At 40.0% G+C, this 19,041-nt stretch overlaps 1 protein-coding gene and 1 pseudogene across 3 annotated transcripts in view; one reads left to right on the top strand and one right to left on the bottom strand.

Annotated features, from left to right (window-relative positions):
* Positions 1 to 19,041, top strand: part of ANO6 (anoctamin 6) — a 227,349-nt gene that overhangs the window by 32,270 nt on the left and 176,038 nt on the right. The window lies entirely within an intron of this gene.
* On the bottom strand, positions 3,132 to 7,171 carry LOC101358520 (mitochondrial import receptor subunit TOM6 homolog pseudogene; annotated as a pseudogene).

Here is a 19,041-nt window from a genome sequence, read left to right as displayed (position 1 = left end):
CCATGAGTCTGAATGGACGACAACTGCCTTTTTTTGTTGAGGGTGAGGAGGATACAGGTTTGTTGAGAGAAGATGATATCCATCAGGTAATAAAGTAGGTTTTGAAAAATCTTGATATTTCATGTAAATAAGAGGAAAACTTCTTCTGGAGGAAAATATTAGATATTGATAATTCTTCAGATCATTCAGCCGTTTTAGTCCTGTGACCTCTAGTTACTCACCTGCACATGCCAACATCTTACCTACTTTTCTTTTTTAAATGGCTGCCAGACCTTGTTTATCTTTTGAAATTGCCTTCTTCACTAATTAGCAGTCTAATGGACACGGTATCCAAAAGACTTAAGTACTTGATCAGAAAGCTTCTTGCTGAGTAGATCATTAATCTGCAATTTCAGGTTCGCAGTGAGTCTTAAGAGCAGCTGAAAAGTTTTCTGTAAACTAATTCTCATGAAAGACTAACCTTAGGAAGCTCAGTGTTGCTTTTAAATATGTATTTCAGCTAACTAAGGAAATAAAACTCAAGAACTGAGTTATTACACCTAAAACAAAGGTCATACTTTGCCTTAACTGGTTGGAACAAGGCATTGCTGCTTAAGTACTAGAGAAGAGTAGCATCAATGTATACCTGAAGATTTTTCACATCCAGTAAGGGTGAAGAAGTGTAATCTTATCTGTACTTTTTGAGTCAGATGCTACTGTCTGAAGCAAATTTTGATCAGTTTTATTTCATATGCTGCAAATAATAACTCTCTCCCAATCTCAGCTGAAGAAAATGTATAAAACATAAAAAAAGAATATATATCAGAATTATCCTTAATGATTTTTTAAAAATGGGGAGAAGATATAGCTTCTGATAATATGCCCCCGTGCTTTTTGAGTTCACACAATAGCACAATGAAATGGTGAAAAGGTGGAGGGGAGATATAATGAAATCAGAATGGGCTCTTTGAAAGAACAGAGCTGGGAGCCTGACAGCCTGAGTTCTAATTTTAACCCCATTACTAACTAGTGACCTTCTTCACAGCACTCAGCTGGTCTGGGTCTCAGTGTCCTAAAAAGCAAATTGAGAATGCTTGACCAGCAGACCTTTAAAGTCTCTTCCAAATTCTATGATTCTCTATTGCTGCATAGCAGACTATTACAGAACTTAGTGATTTAGAGCAACAACCATTTTATTGTATCTAGTAGTTTTGCACAGGAAATCAGCCAGGACTCTGCTGATTAGTATTCAGCTGTCAGATGGGCTGGTTCAAGATACCTTCACTCACGTTTCTCTGACCTTGGCAGGGATGTCTGGAAGGCTGGGCTCAGCTGAGGCTCTTCATCAGAGTGCCTATATGTGGCCTGTCCAGCATGGTGGCCTCAGGGTAGTGGGACTGGTTACATATTACTTGACATCTCAAGGTTTAAAGACAAATGTTCCAGTGAACAAGACAGAAGCTGCATGGACTTTTATGGCTCAGCCTTGGAAGTTTGGTAGCACCGTTCTCATCATACTGTGTTGGTTGAAGCAGTCACAAGCCTGCCCAGATTCAGGAGGAGGAAATAATAGCCTTCACCTCCTGAGGAGAGGAGTCACAAAGATTATATGGCCATGTTTTAAAATCACGGTAGTCTCCCATTCACGAGTCCTTGGGTGGTGCACACGGTTAAGAGCTTGGCTGCTAACTGAAAGGTTGACGGTTCGAGTCCACCCAGAGGTGTCTCAGAAGAAGGGCCTGGCAGTCTACTTGCAAAAAATCAGCCACTGAAAACCCTGTGGAGCTCAGTTATACTCTGACACACATAGGATTGCTGTGAGTTGGAATGGACTTGATAGCAACTGGTCTGGTCTGGTAGTCCTGTTCACCTTGTATGATCAAGTTTGTTCAACTGTGGTAAAAATGACTTTAAAATATAGCCTTCTTTGAACACTTGACAAGATGGAAAAATCTTCCTTTGCCCTGTGAGAGTATGCCAGTGACCAAAATTAACACCTTATGCTCCAATCGTATACTCTACTGTCCTTTCTGTTGTTGCTGCTGCTAGTTGCCTTCAAGTCAATTCTGACTTATGATGACCCCATGTATGCAAAGTAGAACTGCTCCACTGTGTTTTCAAAGCTGTGACCTTTTGGCAGTAGATCACGAGGGCTGCCTTCTGAGGTGTCTCTGGGTGTGTTCGAACCACCAACCTTTCGGTTGGTAGTCGAGCATTTAACTTTTCGCGCCACCCAGGGACTCCTCATTTTCCTGTACAGGTAGTCCCCAGTGTAAAACACAACAGGGTTCCCTTCTGACAACTCTGCAATAAGTTGGTTCTGATGCAAGTCAAATACTTAATTTTTGTTTTTTTTTTAGTTTTCATTATTATTGGCTTTTATTATCAGTATCTTTATAAATCCAGTCTTTATTTGTCTTTGAGAATGGTAACATCAGCAGATTACGTGCTGCAACATTGTATGTAGTACATATTACTTACGATAAGATGTAAAAAAAAAAAAAAAGCAAAAAACTGGATGGTTCTAAGTGCAGTTCATTGCAATCTCAATGCACTATAAGTTGGGGACTACTTGTAGTATTTGTTTATTCATTTGATTCTTTAAATTTGCATTTTATTCGTTCAGCTTACAGCTCAGGGTCCCTCAACCACTGCTGAAGCTTTTTACTATTGCTGTTGTTTAATATAAAGAATACTCCAATCTTGAAAAGTAGAGTTTGAGAGCATTTTCCATGGACTTGGCTTGGGGTAAAGGGCACAGGATATTTCTGAACCTCTTCATTGCTCATAAATGGTTGCTGAGGTAAAGAAACTGATTTTATTGCTGGTTTCACCTGGCAGGGCATACTGACAATCACAAAAGAATAATTTCAGCAGTAGGAAAACAAATAGCAATTTATGATTAAACATCCCAAACTGCCTGATTCGATGCATCATATTTCTGTATTTTTGAAGTTAAGCGAAATGCTTTGAACTCATTTCTCCTGAAGATCTGTATTTCTCTTAAATATAACAGACGGTGTTATAAAGAGTTTAAAAGATATTATTTAAGCAAATAGTTCAAGAAGGTTGCCACAAAACTCCAAACACAAACATCTGCATCCCAAAGAAGCTTAACTATTTTTTAAAAAGTCTAGGTTTTTTTTTTTTAAAAATCTTTATGTGCAGTCTTTATTTCAAGTACTTACAAAATACCATTAGGTTATTCCTCAGGACAACAGCAAAGCTCACCCCCTGCAGAAGCTTAGAAGCTATGTACACAGCAATACTTTAGTTGAAGCCTGACTGCGACCAGACCACACAGTTCCGAGTGGACCCAAGGAAGTAGAGGAAAGTAGGTAGGGAAGGGAAGGGGCCCGTCTGAATCGAACTTCAGTTGCCATCAGGGCAGATCTTGTGGTGGTCACAGAAATTACGGAGGCTGTTTTTGGAGGGTTCATAGATAGCATAGGGGTTCCATGTGTCTACTGTGGCTATACCCCTGGCTGGGTGCCATTAGGTCAATGTCACTCATGTTCCTGGCCAGCCAAACTCCTGCAGCAAAAAGTCCCAAATGGAGGATCAAGTTCCTCCGGAAATCATTCCTATCAGTGGCAGAGTGATAAACGCCCCAAAGCCAGTCTCCCACGTTGTCTGGGATTTGGGGAGTTTCATTAGCGGGTCCCGCAGCGTTCACTCCAACCCCGCTGGAAGCCATAGTGGCACCTTCAGGTTCTGCACCTCTCTAGGTGGTTTTTCAAAACTACTTTTATATTCGCTACTGGTTGTAAGAAATGACTGTCTCCATTGCTTTAGACGGGCACATACTGAAATTTGGCTGACAATCAGTGTTCTCATTAAATACTCATCTCACCCCTGCGAAGGAATTTTGTTACCCAAGGTCCATAAAGCTTAGTATTGTTGGAGCACAAAAACATTGTTAAAGTGGGGCACTTGGACACAGGTTGGGAGCAGCCTTCACAATAGGCAATTTATTCTTCTGTTGAGCCAAAACAATTCTCACGCTTTTCCAAGGCTCGAAGTTAACAGAAGGCGGTGGTGGGGAGAACAACATTTATATTATTTTATTTTTTTATGTTTTATTATTTCATTACATTTTCTATATAGTGGTCTGGTTATCAACATAATTAAGTATAATTATAAATATTGACTCTGATGGGGAAATCACAGTAAAGATATGATCTTAATCTCTTTCTCTAAGTATACTTTGGGGATTTGTGGAAACCTTCACACAAGGAATTTTCCTGGTTCTTGACTTGTTTGGGTGTAAATATCTTTCTTTTGAGACTTCTTCAGGGAGAAAAATTACCACTGTACTTTTCTTGCTTACTCTCTGCAGATGCTGACATAATTCTGTTTTATTAAAGGCTTATCGTGTATACTTTTTAGACCGACCACCTTTCCCTGTTCTCTTGAAAAAGTCTTTGCTTTATTTATCGTGAGGTGTTCTGCAGACCACTATAACATATGTCAAAGTTCATTAAAGGGAGCAATCTATACTTTGAGCTATTTAATGTCACGTTTGTTTAATTGTACAAGTATTACCTTATCACAGGAAGAAAGTGAGAATACGCAGAGAAAGCAAAAAAAAAAGCTCCTAATGATAGTACCTATTCACATTTTGGTTTATATCAGGAGTAAAATAAAATATTTTACCAGCCAGTATAACATAGGCACCAACCAGTCAGAATGGACCCTGGCCTTATGCTACTCATGCCTTCCAGCTAAAATCATTCTTGGGTTTTATCACTCTGGATATCTTCCCATATATAGATACACTGTGTATTTTAAGCAGTTAGCTTTATTACTTTGGCCCCTCCTAAAGTGCCTGAAGGTCTCATAGGCTGATTCCACCGTCTTAAATTTATGTATGAGAAATAGAATTTAAGCCCACAGAATTTAGAAGTATGTTTATTTACTTGTTTATTTGTTTATGAATTTATTTTTGACCTTGCTTGTGAAACCTGTGATATAATGAAAGATTTCAATTTAGTAAATATGGTGATATTTTTTAAAAGAGGAGAACACCTTAAGAAAAGCAGTGTATCCTTAAACATTATCCTCATCCTGTTCATTCCCCCAGCTTCTCCCACTTGAAGTCAGTGGGAATCCAGAGCTTGCTTGTCATTTCCCTCCAAACCTCCACCACTGATCCTATTACAGGGAAGAGAAAGTAGAATTTAAAAATCTTAAATATATAAAATTTTTAATTGTTATAAATAATTGATGATAGTAATGTTGATGCCTTCAATAACAATGAAATGTGAAGTTGGGGTTCTTGGAAGAAGCAGAGGATTTATAAAATTTAAGTATTTCCCCTAATTATGCTCATGATTACAATTTAGAAGATATACCGTATCATGACAAATCTGGAATTAAGTGATTAACCTCCTACAATAATGATTGAAGGCTCAAAATGTAAAAATGTGTAATTAAAGTATTCCACTGGAGTTACCTGAATGTGTTAGATTACTTTCTGTCAGTTGTTATTTTGGTTATAGGTCATCACCAGCATCATCATTCCCTTGTCTATAAAATGAGTGGTTTGGACTAGGTTATATTCAATATTCCTTCCAGCTTGCTAATTCCATGATTGTATATTAATAATCCCTGTAATGAGGCTAGAAATGTTTGATTTAGGATTGAGATTTGCAAAAGCTCTTCAGAACTCTCCATGTAAGAATTCCAGAAAACTTACCAGTCTTCTGAATAAGGAGGTCATTGGATGCTGAAAGGAATAGAAAGGAGGAGGCTTAGGGAAAGACTTAGGAGTTATAGTTTAGGGGTTCAGCGGAAGGATGCTCCAAGATTCTGGCCCAGTGAAGATAACTTTCCTGTCATGTTTTCACATGGCTGTCACGGACCAAAGAATCTAGGTCACAAAGCTGTGAAATTGGATGTTTTGAGTATATGTCCTTTGTTCTAACTCCAATCCATAGGGAAACATTTAACTTGATAGGTTATTTATTTATTGCCTTAATTTTGTACCCATTTCTGTAGTTTATTGAAAGCCTGCCAGGGTTAGAGGCCACTATGAGGGGAAGGTGCATCCACATGAGTAGAAGACTGGAGTCCAGTCCTACATCTGTTCCTTACTAGCTTTACTAATAATCATCTTTTATATTATACCAAAGACAGGTACTTTCCTTACACTTTAATTACAGCATTCTGAAAATATGATATTACATGAATAGCTGATTGTTGGTTAGACCTGAGCACTTGGACATGAGTTGATTTTTGTTTCATAGTGAACCCATAAGACAGATGATAGTAATGATGATGATGATAATAATTATAATAAGAACAGCTAGTCTTTATTGAAGGAGTCCCAGTGGTGCAGTGGTTAAGCACTTGACTGCTAACCAAAAGGTTGGTGGTTTGAACGCACTCAGCCACTTCTGGGCAGAGAGACCTGGTAATCTACTTCTGTAAAGATTACAGCAAAGAAAACCCTCTGGGGCAGTTCAACTCTGTCACATGGGGTTGCTGTGAGTTGGAATCGAGTCGACGGCACCCAACAACAACAATCTTTATTGAATATGTACAGTGAGCCAGGTGCTCTTTTGATTGCTTTACATTAATTCATTTACACCTCACAACAACCGTGCTAGTGGGTAGTATTATGATTGTATTTTTGCAGATGAACAAACTGAAGCATAAAAAGCTTAAGTAACTTGCCCAAGGTCATCAACTAGCAATGGCTGAGCTGGAAACTGAACCAAGGCCATCTTGCTCCAGAGTCCAGGACGTTCACTACCACTTAGCACTGTCTCCCAGAAGACAGAACTGTATAGGGCTGGACAGTTGTTGAAGACTTCATCAGTATTCACAATTGTATGTACTTACAGAACTATTTATTGCCATGTTTTAATTTTTTTTTGCAAAATAATATAAATACTGTTTAATTTAGATAATTTTTTAAAAATTTGGCTAGTCAAATGTTTATCACACTTTGAGGAAGTGAATATAAAAGGTTGATATGTAACTTTTTTAGTAGTTGAATTTATGATTAAAGAGATTGTGAAAATTCTCCAAAATTACAAAAATAAAAGGTTATACCTAATTGTCAGCTGAAAATAAAGTAGAAATATGTCTCATGGCCAAGTTCTTCTGTAAACAAATAAACTTAATACATTTGAATGTATAAAAAGCAAAATTTCCTGGTTTTATTGTTTTGTTTTTATCTGAATGCCAAGCCATAAAATAATCACCTTTTAACATTAATCAGAATTTATTTCATCAAATGTTTATTCCCTCATATATTTTATAATTGAGTAAGAATAAGCTCCACCACCTGTCTGTCAGTTTGTCATACTGTGGTGGCTTGCATGTTATTGTGATGCTGGAAGCCATGCCACCAGTATTTCAAATACCAGCAGGGTCACCCATGGTGACAGGTTTCAGTGGAACTTCCAGACTAAGACAGACTAGGAAGAAAGGCCTGGCAATCTACTTCTGAAAATTAGCAACGAAAACCTATGAATCACAGCAGAACGTTGTCCAAATAGCTTGCTTTGGTCACATCATTAGGAGAGATCAATTGCTAGAGGAGGACATCATGTTTGGTGAAGTAGAGGGTCAATGAAGGGGAGGGAGACCCTTGATGAGATGGATTGGCACAGTAGCCGCGTGAAGGACATGCCAGCAATCATGAGGGTGATTTAAGTCTGAGATGACGTGATGATATCTATGACTAAGCTGGTTTTTCTCACTAAAACTTGCCATCTATAAGTAAATATTTATTACATTGTAAATGATAGAAAATTCAGTTACCATTTGTCTTAGTCATCTTGTGCTGCTCCAACAGAAATACCACAAGTGGATGGTTTTAACAAAGAGAAGTTTATTCTCTCACAGTCCAGTAGGCTACAAGTCCAAATTCAGGGCGTCAGCTCCAGGAAAAAGCTTTCTTTCTTTGTCATCTCTGGAGGAAGGTTCTTGTGATGCATCAGTCTTCCCTTGGTCTGGTAGCATCTCAGCGCAAGAACCTCTGGTCCAAAAGATGTGCTCCGCTCCTGGCACTGCTTTCTTGGTGGTATGAGGTTCCCATGTGTCTCTGCTCGGTTCTTTCTTTTATATCTCAAAAGAGATTGCATTAAGACACTATCTAATCTTGTCAACCTCATCAGTATAACCTTTTCACAGTGGTAGAATTTACAACACATAAGGAGATCACATATAATCTCATCATAGTGATAGAGTTTACAACACATAAGGAAATCACATCAGATTATACAGTCATACAGTACTGCAAATCATGACCCAGCCAAGTTGCTACACACAGTTTTTGGGGGACACATTTCAATCTGTGACACCATTGTTTGCATGTCCTGAATATCAAACTCAATAAAATTTTGTTCCTGTTTATTAGAGTGTTCTTAATTTTATAGCATCTTATTTTCTGCCATTTATTCATTGATCTCTTTCTTCCTCTCTCCTTTCTTCCTTTCTTTTGTTATTCTAGTATAAACTGAGTGTTTAACATGTTAGAAGACCTTAATCTTGGTCCCCTTTGAACCCATAGAGGAGATAAACCATCATTACAGAACTCTTCCTCTTATAATTCTTTCCTCCAGTGAAAGCAGGAACGTTACTGGAGAAGGTTGTAGTGGACGTTATTCCTTGGACATTATTCCTAAAGGCACCATCATGGAATCATAGGATTTTCCTTAATTCAGGAAGAGTCATTTTTTAAAATTAAAACAAAACTTTTAATTGGCCCAGAACTGGAAGTCGTAGAGACCATAATAGAGTTAATGGAGTAGTCCTTGACCACAAGTTTAGACGGCAGTGGGTGTTAAAAAGGGAAATTAGGATTCTATCATAGGAGCTCCTCTTGGAGGGGTAGATTTAGCTTGTCCTCCTGGCCTCACAGGTCTCCAATATAATCTTGAAGTTATTGCATCTCTTCTTATGATCAGGCTGCCATAAAATTGAGTGTGTATATGTGTGTACACATACACATGCATATACATTGTTGACAAAGATGTCAAAAGATGTAGAATTCACAGTATTTTGCCTTTCCTGGCCTCATCAAACACAGCCAGAGCAGTAACCGTTTCAGATTCTGGTGCTTCCCTGGTGTTCTAAACCACACTGACCTAAGGCAGTGCAGGCCATTTATTTTCATATCTGTCAGTTTGTCATTGCATTGGTGCGTAGGAAGGGCTAGTGTTTTCCATTTATTTGACTGTTCCTACTGTTACTCATTACATAATCTTATTATTACTGCCCATATATAAATCAGGAAAAACAAATTTGATTTCTAGCATTCAAATGTGGTTAAAAAAAAAAAAATTCATGAATAGAGGAAACTTCTTATGCAAATGGAGTAACTGACAGAGAATAAATATGGGCACAAACTCTTGGTATTATAATCATTCTTTGACCTCTGCCACCCTTTGTATAGCCCAAGTAATGACTGTTTGATATTTATTATAAAGCATATTAAAGTCCTTGATTAACTGAACCTTTCATTCCTCTTTTTTGTTTCACGTAGCAGTGAAATTAGATTGTTCTATTATCATTCTTGCCAGAAAATTTATAAAATGTATAAAATTATATATAAATGTATTTTAAACTAGAGATATATTAATGTATTTTTGGGTGCACTGTGCAAAAAAACATTTCACATTTGAATGGCAGGCACATGATTATAAATTCACTTCCTACTGAATATTAATCATCACCCCCATATGGCTGGTGGATAAAGCACTGAGAAGCAGCCAGGGAATGTAAATTCTTACCCTCATCATGGACTTTTTGTGTGGTTTTGTTTAATATTTAAAATTGACGGAGTGACCTTTGAATTAAAAAAAAAAAAATCAGTCTTTTTGAGAAGCCCAAGGGCAGTACGGTACGAAGATGGGTTAGTATTCCATCCACTCCTCTCTCTGGCTTCTGTGATCTGGGCTCCCTTGATTCTCCTCCTGTGTCTGACTGTTCTTTCTTGGTCTCCTGCTCCCTAGGCTAGACTTCAAACACTGGTGTTGCTTAGAACACCGACTTGGTCCACTTTTGTTCTTACTCTGCTGTGTGTTTTCTGAGGACAATGTCATTTACACTTGCAGTTTATAAATTCTAACTGGTGCCTTGAATGTTAGATCCTCTCTCAGGTCCTTTTCACCAGGATGCAGCTCCTCTTCCCTTCCTTCTCTCACTCATTATCTTATCCCTGCTCTGCCTGCCCTTTGGCCTCCTCTTTGGTGTGGTGAAAAGCAGGTGAAATTGTGCAGTACAGATGAGTAAGCAAGCACAGGTAAGCCCGTGCATACCTTGTGTATTGGGTAATCCATCCTTGTCTCTGTCAGTCATTGGCATCCAAGGTCCACTCAGTCTGCCATGCCAAAAAGCTGGGAGCCACACTTGACACCACCCTGCTTTCTCCCTTTGCCTCACATCCAGTCAGACAGCAAGTCCTTTAGATTTTGTCTTCTTTGTTTTCCTAGTTAGCTCCCTCCCCTCCATCCCAAATGTCATTGCCTTGGTTCTAGGCTTTTGTGTCATTTACCTGGACTGTGGCCATATGTCTTAGTTTGTATTTAAGCCTTCTAGTCTTCTCAAATCCATCCTCTTTCATACCATTACCAGATTATCTGCTCAAAGCATGTATCTGAACATGTCACCCTCCTGCCTCCCCCTTCAGTGAAGAAAACTACAGACTTTACCAAGAATGCAAAAAGATTATGCCAAGAGTTTTCTATGCTCCCTGTATGGGAAGCCAGTATAGCAAAGTGTTTATTCTTTCCCAGTTCAGTGTTCAGGTTTATTACAGTGCTAATCAAATTCCTAAAGGGATTTTTCTGAGAAAATTAGATAAAATAATTCACTCATCTTGAACATTTTAAACAATTGAGAATAAGAAAAAATGAAGTTCAAGACCATGGTGTTTGCAGTTAGAAAACTTGGTGTTGAATCTCAGCTCTGCTTTGTGGCCTTGGACAGTGTCTCCCTTGCTTCACTGTGTCTTTCTCTTTAAAATGGGATTGCAATAGTAACTATGTCTAAGAATTATTGTGAGGATTGAATGACATAATGACGTAATGCATGCGTTGTACTCAGCACAATGTCTAGTACTTAGTAAACGCTTAATAAATATTAGCAAAATCAGTAACACAAAACTCATACTACACACATGCACACATGTTTACAAAACACATAAAAAAGATGAAAGATTAGTAATAGTTGTATCTGTATGGTGAGGTTATATATATGTATTTTTATGCCTTTTCTCCATTTTTTACAATAATCATTTTTTACTTTCCTAAGTAGAAAACAAAAAATCTTTCAGTGACTTCCCACCTCTAATTACAGGATAAATCTAAGCACCTTTACACCTCATTCAGTGCCCTCTTAAACTCATCCATCTCTTACGACTCTTTCCCACCTTTCAGGCACCAGGAATCCTGAATTTATTCCCTGCACACACTGTTTCCTGCCTGCACGACTTACTGTCCTCTCTCCCTATAATATCCACCTCTCACTTTGTCAAAGGAGCCCTAGTGGTGCAATGGTTAAGCGCTCGGCTGCTAACCGAAAGGTTGGTAATCGGAGCCTTCCAGCTGTTCTGCGGGAGAGAGATGTGGCAGTCTGCTTCTGTAAAGGTTTACAGCCTTGGCAACCCTATGAGGCAGTTCTACTCTGTCCTGTAGGGTCGCTATGAATTGGAATCGACTCAGCAGCAAGGGGTTTGGTTTTTGGTTTTAACTTTGTCTAGTTTACTGCCGCTTCTCCTGATTTAGCCCCAAATCATGGATCACATCCAGTTGGGCATTACGGGCTGCACATTAAAATTATCTGCTTATGCATCTGTTTCCCCATTTTTCTTTAGAATGGGGACTTTACTAGAAAGTTGGAAATAAAAGATAAGATTAAGTTGCAGTTCATGTCCTCAGGTTGCTTATTTTCTAGCAGGGGAGAAAAACATGTAAATACTTGAAGATAAGATCTCTGATACAAGTACCTGCAGAGTACCAAAAAACCAAAAACCAAACCAATTGCCCTCTAGTCGAGTCTGACTCATAGTGACCCTATAGGACAGAGTGGAACTGCCCCATAGGGTTTCCAAGGAGCAGGTAGTAGATTCAAACTGCTGACCTTTTGGTTAGCAGCCATAGGTCTCAACCACTGCACCACCAGGGCTCCAGTAGGGGAGAAAACCAGTTAAACCAGTTGATTCCCTCACAGCCACCCCATGCGTGTCAGAGTAGAACTGTGCTCCGCAGGGTTTTCAATGGCTGATTTTTTGAAAGAGATTGCCAGGCCTTTCTTCTGACTGAGGCATCTTTGGGTGGGCGTCAACCACCAGCCTTTTGGTTAGCAGCCAAGCACATTAACTGTTTGCACCATTCAGGGACTCTTGGAGTGCAGAAAGGAGGGAGTAATCAGTACTTCTTGGTAGGACAAGGGAGAGGGAGTGAATTAGGTTGAAGGTTTATGAATGTTTTCATTCAAGAGGTGATGCTCAAGCTTCTCCTGAATGGTGTGTCCTGGGCAGATGCCATGAGGACATGTCCTCTATGTGGAAGTGTTACTTTGAGCGAAGGCAGAGCGGTGGGCTCATGCATGAGAAAACAGTCAGACATGCAGAATGGTGAGAACCAAGTTTGAGGTGGAGTCTCCATGGTGCTTGGTGCGTGGTAAAAAAACCAAACCCTTGCCATCGAGTTGATTCCTACTCATAGCTACCCTATAGGACAGAGTAGAACTGCCCATAGGGTTTCCAGGGAGCAGCTGGTGGATTTGAACTGCCAACCTTTTGGTTAGCAGATGAGCTCTTAGCGCATGGTAGAGACTCAAAAATATTTGAACTGAACAGTGTGCCCCCTCCTGGGATCTGTGTATGGGCTTCAGGGCTTTGTGAATCCCTGGAAATTGTATACAATATTTTGTTTTTCTGTTTATGTACGTCTGAGATTTTTTTTTTTTTGCATTGAGAGGATCCTTGGATTTTATTGGATTCTCTCAAGAGTTCTATGGCTTATAAAAGACTAAGAACCACTGTTTTGATTACATCACTAAAAATAGATGAGTGTGAAGGACAGAGGATAGAAAATGATTTGAAGATAAACTGTTCACAGCTGTAGCTGACGGGGATGAGTCTGGGGATACAGAGGGTAGTTACTCCCTGGCTGTTGCTACTGAAGGCTGGCCACACGGGTACTTCTGATAGTGGTTCTGCACACCGTTTTCCAGCTCTTTTCAGGAATCAGCCTCACTCCTGCCTCTTCATTTGCTCCAACTAAGCCATCAGTGTTCTTTCCCTGATAGTCAAACAGCTGTCCAGGGCAGGAAACATTATGGGGTTGAAAGACTGGAGAGAGAATGGAAGCATTGTATGTTTTGTCCTGAAGCTAAAGTAAGGAGGGGAAGATATGTGGAGAGCAGGAAAGCAAGTAAGTTACCAGAGCAGTTCAGTGGCAGTGCTATTAAATAGCAGGGCTTCAAAACGGGTCTTCCCGGTTCAATCATGGCCAAGGAAGTGACACCAGAACAGACCCAAATTTTAAAAATATGGGTGAACAGGAACCATAACCAGAATGGGAAAAATTATGGGTCAAAGCCCTGGTTTCCCTCTTAGAAAACAAGGACAGCATACGCGTTGCATAGCAACCAGATCTCTTGCCCGTTGGATTTTGTGCAGACTTGTAAACAGTGGTGCCCCGCTCAAAGATGGTGCCAACCACGCTACTTTGAGTGTGTGTTGCTCTCGTCAGTCCTGGCAATAATCCAGTCTAATGCATCATGCTCCTGAAAGGTCTCACCATGCCTTTTCCAAGTCTCCCATTCCAGAACCTTGATCCATAATTTTTCCCAATCCGATTATGGTTTCAGATGACCCAAATTTTTAAAAATTGGATCTGTTCAGGTTTTACTTCATCGGCCATGACTGAACCAGTTTAAACTGGTTCAAAGCATGGTTAAATAGACTGCATTAAATGACTGCAACAGCCTTAACCCAGCTGTTATGAATTGAATTGTGTCCCCCCAAAATATGTGTTGTAAATCCTAACCCCTGTACCAGGAGATGTAATCCCATCTGGGAATAGAGTTTTCTTTTTTATGTTAAGGAGACTGTATCAGTGTAGGGTGTATCTTAAGCCAAGCCAATCACTTTCAAGATATAAAACGAGTAGATTAGTCACAGAGAGAAGGAAGCACAGATAGGGAAGGATAGATACCACTCCACATTGAAGATCACCAAGGAACCAATGACTAGAGGGTGAAAAGAGACAAGGACCTTCCCCCAGAGCTGATATAGAGAGAAAGTGTTCCCCTAGGTCTGGTGCTCTGAATTTGGACTTCTGGCTTACTGAACAGTGACAAAATAAATTTGTTTGTGAAAGCCACCCACTGTGTTACAGCAGCACTAAGAAACTAAGGCACCCTCAGAGACATGGTGTGTCAGCGTATTCATTTCTCAGAGGCCGGTAAAGATTTGTGTGAATTATCCACCTATTAGAATCCTGCCCAGACAGATCCAGGTGTCCTCCTTCTCTGCCCTTCTGTGCAGCCATATTGCCCTGCATGTATCTTTGTTCTAGAACATATTGCACTGTGTGTAGTTTATATTATTTTCTTCCTTAAGGCAAGACTGGTTTATCTTTGAATGCCCAGTACTTTGCGCTGGGCTCAGCACATGTTTGTTGAAAGAATAAACTCAAATTTACTAGCCTGAAGGTAGTGGAGTTCTTACTTCAGCCTGCACAAAGAAAACCCAAAACAGCTGAACACTTCCATTATCCTTTCCTAGGGCATTGCCTAGTGAGGCACTCAAGTGAAAGAGCTAATCAAGGAAGGGAACAAATCTTTTGCAAAGACAGGGGCTTCTCTTTTGAAGGGAGGGGTTTGGTGCAAAGTTGGATGCTATCAGCTTGTTAAACAGTGTTGGTAACCACAGATAAAGCAAAGGATGAAGGTTACTGGAGCAGACATGGAGGGCACTGCTGGTCCCACTTGAATCTATCTCAGTTATCTAGAGTCAAGTAACCTTCAGAAGCATAATAGTTTATTTTTCAAAGCTCAACATTGGGATGCATGAATCAGGTGCTAGTCTTGCTGCAATTCTCAGCCCTTCTTAGAGGGTTTCAGAGGATTCCTCAGCTAAGAGAATGAGGGAGGAACTTGCAGAGGGTTCCAAGGAGACACAAACCTGTGGAAAGGAATGAAGAAAGATTTAAAAAGCGGAACATTCAAGAAAAAACAAGGGTGACTTCATGGTCTCAAGGCATGTGAAGGACACAGAGAACAGTGATTGTTTTCCTATTACTGAGGACCAGAGGATAGGAAAGTTGTTTTGACCTGTGTCATGTGGGCTTCTGAGGGGTGAATTAAAAAGATTATTCAAAATATTTTCCTATGCTTCTGTCATGTTAACCTTATCAGATATAAATATTCATTGATCATTTTTAGCATTCGAGTTATTTTCACTGTTGCTTTCTCAGCTTAAACACTTGATCAAAAGAGGGAAAGGGAAGGGGAACTAATGATACTGATGAGTACCTACTCATAGCAGGCTCTGGGCTTTTCATACATCTCAGATTTTGAAACATCATCCTATTTAATGCTCATACCAAAGAGTAGGTATTATCATCCTCATTTATTGGAAAGAAACTGAGGCTGAGAGCCCTCATTTGATAAGTGGCAATCCTAGTCTGTGTTACGTCTGTCCAGAGTCTGTGGGACTCCAACGCTTTGCTGTAATATATGCAAAAGTGTGATGAATCAAGTGTTTCCTGAGGCAGGCTGGATGCCTCAGTCTCTGAGACATTCTAGACTGGCCCGTCACAGGTTCCCGAAAGCCTTCACCTCTGAGAACAACTGTACGTTTGATCCAGTTTGGTCACTTGTATGTATAAACTACCATATACTGCTGCTTCTCAGGCTGGACAAAGAATATTTACGGTGCAGCAAATCAAAATGCGTGCTTTCTGGCATAGCAAAAAAGAAAAAGAAGATAAATATATTTCAATATAATAAAGATAAAAATTTAACTCAAATGACATACCTTTGGACTATCTCTAGAGTGAAGGCCAGGACAAATGTTATGTAATGTCTAAGTACATCAAGGATTATAGCAAGGTGAATAATTCCAGTCTAGATTAAACCTTATGTTAACCAAACCTCCCTATTTCTCACCTCTGCTGCGCCATGCCTTTCTGTTATTGTATATGTTACCTGTGGGCTATTGTGCAAATTTTGGAAAACACCGAAAACTAAATAAAGCAAAAATCACCCCTAATGCTCCCAGCCAAAGGTAAACCACCATGAATACTGTAGTGTCCTTCTTTCCAGCCATTTTTTAGGCAGAAGTAATTTTACATAGTTTAGCCATATGATATCCTGAATTTTCATGTAACTTGCCTCGTAAGCCTTCTTTATATATATTCTCTATTTTTATTTTTCCCATACAAAAATTTATACATAATTGTTATGTGACCCTAATTGCTCTCATACTGTGACAGCACACTCCTCCTTTCCACCCCTGATTCCCCATGTCCATTCAACCAGCTCCTAACCCTCTCTGCCTTCCCATCTCCCACCTCTAGATAGAAGCTGCTGGTTTAGTCTCTTCTATCTCCTTGAGCTAAGAGGCACACTCCTCACGAGTATCACTTTATGTCCCACAGTCCAGTCCAATCCCTGTCTAAAGAGTCGGCCTTGGAAATTGTTTTATTTCTGGGCTGATAGAGAATCCAGGGTCCATGCTTTCAGGGATTCTTCCAGTCTCAGACCATTATGTCTGGTCTTCTTACTAGAATTTGAGTTCTGCACCCCACCTTTCTCCTGCTTCATCTAGGATTCTCTGCTGTGTTCCCTGTCAGGATGATCATTGGTGGTAGCCAAGCACCATCTAGCTCTTCTGGTCTCAGGCTGATGAAGTCTCTGGTTTATGTGGCCCTTTCTGTCTCTTGGGCTAATACTTTTCTTGTGTCTTTCATGTTCTTCATTCTCCTTTACTCCGGGTGGTTGGGACCAATTGATGCATCTTACATGGCCACTTGCTGGCTTTTAAGACTCCAGATGCCACTCACCAAAGTAGGATGCAGAACATTTTCTTAATAAGTTTTGTTATGCCAGTTGACCTAGATGTCCCCTGAAGGCATGGTCCCCAGACCCCTACCCCTGCTACTCTGTCCCTCAAAGTGTTTGATTGTATTCAGGAAAATTCTTAGCTTTGGTTTAGTCCAGTTGTGCTGACTTCCCCTGTAGTGTGTGCTGTCTTTCCGTTCACCTAAGATAATTCTTATCTACTATCTAGTTAGTAAATAACCTTCCCCTCCCTCCCCACCCTCGTAACCATCAAAGAATGTTTTCTTCTGTGTTTAAACCTTTTCTTGAGTTCTTATGATAGTGGTCTTATACAATATTTGTCCTTTTGTGACTGACTAAATTCACTCAGCATAATGACCTCCAGCTTCCTCCATGTTATAAAATGTTTCATGGCTTCATTGTTGTTCTTTATCATTGTGTAGTATCCCATCGTGTGGATATACCATAATTTGTTTATCCATTCATCCATTGATGGGGACCTAGATTGTTTCCATTGTTTTGCTATTGTGAACAGTGCTGCAGTGAACATGGCTGTGCGTATATCTATTTGTGTGACAGCTCTTATTTCTCTAGGATATATTCCAAGGAGCAGGATACATGGAACATTTGGTACTTCTATTTCTAGCTTTTTAAGATTTCCAAAGTGGTTGGACCTTTTTTTTTTCTTTTTTTTTTTTTTGCCTTCAACAAACAGAAATTTATTCTCTCACAGTCTAGTAGGCTAGAAGTCCAAATTCAGGGTGTCAGCTCCAGGGGAAGGTTTTCTCTCTATCGGCTCTGGAAGAAGGTCTTTGTCATCAATCTGCCCCTAGTCTAGGAGCTTCTCAGGCACAGAGACTCCAAGTCCGAAGGACACTCTCTGCTCCCGGTACTGCTTTCTTGGTGGTATGAGGTCTCCATGTCTCTCTGCTTGCTTCTCTCTTTTATATCTCAAAAGAGATTGGTTTAAAACACAATCCAATCTTGTAGATTGAGTCCTGCCTCATTAACATAACTGGCACTAATCCCATCTCATCAACATCATAGAGGCAGGATTTACAACACATAGGAAAATCACATCAGATGGCAAAATGGTAGACAGTCACACAATACTGGGAATCATGGCACAGCCAAGTTGACAGATACTTTTGGGGAACATAATTCAATCCATGAGAGAGGGCAATATAACATTTCACTTTTTGGGCATTGACTTATTGTTCAGTAGGAGCCCTGGTGGTGCAGTGGTTAAGTGCTTGGCTGCTGGTTCAAACCCACCATCTGCTGCATGGGAGAAAGATGTGGCAGTCTGCTTCTGTCAAGTTTTACAGCCTTGGAAACCCTATGGGGCAGTTCCACTCTGTTCTGTGGAGTTGCTGTGAGTTGGAATCTACTCAACGGCAATGGGTTTGGTTTTTATTGTTCAATAATATCTCTTGCTAGTCAAAATATTCATACAATTCAAAAAATTAAACCTCTATTAAAGAAGAAATGGAGCCCTGATGACGCAACAGTAAGTACTTGGCTGCTAACTGAAAGGTTAGCAGTTAGACCCCACCCAGTAACTGCAGGAGAAAGACCTGGTGTCTTAGTCATCTAGTGCTGCCATAACAGAAATACCACAAGTGGATGGTTTTAAGGAAGAGAAATTTATTTCCTCACAGACAAAGTAGGCTAAATGTCCAAATTCAGAGCGTCATCTCCAGGGGAAGCCTTTTCCTCTCTGTCGGCCTTCTTCTCTTCAGTGTTCCCCTGGACTAGGAGCTTCTCTGCGCGGGGACCCCAGTCCAAAGGACGTGCTCTGCTCCTGGCACTGCTTTCTTGATGGTATGAGGTCTCCCTGGTTGGACCATTTTACATTCCCACCAAAAGTGTGTAAGCGTTCCAGTCTCTCCACAACCTCTCCAGCATTTATTATTCTGTGTTTTTTGGATTAATGCTAGCCTTGTTGGGGTGAGGTGATATCTCATTGTAGTTTTGATCTGCATTTCTCTAATGGCTAATGATCGTGAGCATTTCTTCATGTGTCTGTTA

Source organism: Trichechus manatus, unplaced genomic scaffold, assembly GCF_000243295.1.
Source record: "Trichechus manatus latirostris isolate Lorelei unplaced genomic scaffold, TriManLat1.0 scaffold00123, whole genome shotgun sequence".
Taxonomy (NCBI): Eukaryota; Metazoa; Chordata; class Mammalia; order Sirenia; family Trichechidae; genus Trichechus; species Trichechus manatus.
Note: the sequence above shows the minus strand (reverse complement) of the source record. Positions and strands in the feature narration are given on the sequence as shown.